Source organism: Adiantum capillus-veneris, chromosome 12 (genome assembly GCF_014529385.1).
Source record: "Adiantum capillus-veneris isolate H3 chromosome 12, ASM1452938v2, whole genome shotgun sequence".
NCBI classification, from domain to species: Eukaryota; Viridiplantae; Streptophyta; class Polypodiopsida; order Polypodiales; family Pteridaceae; genus Adiantum; species Adiantum capillus-veneris.
Window position 1 is genome coordinate 141,094,691 of NC_140942.1, and position 2,021 is coordinate 141,096,711.

Genomic DNA, 2,021 nt, shown 5'->3' on the forward strand with positions numbered 1-2,021 from the left:
TCCAGTTACACTTAGCCATCTTGAGCACGGGGCTGAGGAAAGCAATATACGGGATCATAAAAGCATTGATCACTCTAATCCGGCTTTGGAAGGGTGGGAGAATAAACTTCCACCTTCTCATTTGGCGCTTATTTTTTCAATGACCCATTGAAATATTTCTCTGTGGGTTACGTCCACCCCTACGGGGGCTCCCAGGTGTCTAAATACACTTCCTTTTGAGATAATCTCTCATGTCCAGATTGCAGGGTCAAAAGAGTCATTCTCCGACAGGGAGATTAGTCTTGACTTCTCTATATTGCACTTGGATCCCAAGGCCACGGCAAATGTTTGCACAATCTCCAGAGCTCTCCTGACAACTTGAGGGAACGCCTTCAAGAATAGGAGCAAATCATCTGCGAACATTTTGGCCAGTAGCTGATCGTTGCCCGGCAATGCCAGACCTTGAATCTCTCCCCGCACAGCACTGGCTTCGAGCATCGTAACAAGAGGATGCGACCCGATGGCGAACAGCAAGGGGGTCAGGGGACATCCTTGCTTAATAGACCTTTTAACCTCAAAAGATCCCACAATTCTGTCATTAAACAGGAGCTCTGACTGGCTGCCAACGCCTAGTGTGCGTATGAGGCGACAAAGGCGAGGCCCATAGCCCAGAGCTCCCATGACTTCTTCTATATAGGACCATTCTATCTTATCATAGGCTTTGTCGAGGTCCAAACTGCAGCAAGATGCACTCTTGCTCGGAGAAGGACGCATACTCTATTCCTACCATTGCTGCCAAGATATTGTCATATATAGATCTCCCTTTAATGAACCCGTGTTGATGGGGAGAGATGATCCGACTCAGGAGGGGGGCAAGTCTGAGAGCTATCACCTTGGCAATAATTTTGTATGCTACTGACATCATCGTAATGGGACACCAATGTTTAAGTTGAGAGCAGCAAATCTGATTGGGGATGCGCTTGATAAGCCCTCTCTTAACACTTGCATCCAACGTCTCTTCTAAAACAGCTAGATTGGCCATCCGTGTGACTGGACCCTTAAGATCGTCCCAAAATTCCTTGAAGAATTCAGCCGTTAGTCCATCCCAGCCGGGGGACTTTTCCTTGCCAAGAGCTTTAAGTGCCGTTGAGCATTCCTCCTCAGAGAAGGCCTTTTCCCATGCGGTTGGCTTCCTCTGGAGAACCTTCTTTTCTACACTTCCAAGTAAAGACGCCCGGGCTTCTTCCACTTCCTGAGATTGGGTCTCTGGCTGGCCGATAATCTGGCTGAGATACTTGAGCATAAGTACAGCCATCTCATCTTGGTTTTGAATTGTATTCCCTTTCTCATCATCGAGCACTTGCACGTGGCCTCGAATTTTTCTCACTTTCAGAGCCCTAAACTAATGTGCTTGGTTAGAAGGCTCTGGTTACAGGAAAGTTTCCCTAGATAGCAATCTCGCCTTCTTGATTTCCTCCAGCTATTCGTTAGCCAGGTGAGATTTCACTTCAAGCCATCGATTGTGCTCATCTTCGGTAACTATTCCGACAACCTTCCTAGAGGTTGATTGCACTACCTCCTCTGTGAGATGTTTGATATGTGCCTCATTGGCTTTTCTTACCCGAGGACCCGCAATTTTGATAGCTTTTTGTACACTCCAAACAAATACATTCCAAGCACTAGGTTTATTCATCCCCACATCTTTCTTGAGCTTTCCCAACGCTTTCTTGGTGATGCTTCTGAAGAGAGGGTCTTTGAACAGGTGTGTCCCTGTAACAAGAATCTTTTTCTCCCCTCTCGGGGATTGCTCCCTCCCTTTTTCTTTCTTGAGTTGTAATTGTAATGGCATGTGATCGGAGAGGCTTTTTGTTGAGATTACCTTCATCTCTAACGTCGATGAGATCCAGTCAGCTTGATGAGAGCAGTAGCATCTATCCAGTCGGGAGGTAGTGCGGGCATACTGAAGGCTTGTGTAGGTGAATCCATGCATGTTGTTCCATGGGCCCACTTCCCACAAGTCAATCATAGCCCATTTCCCACAT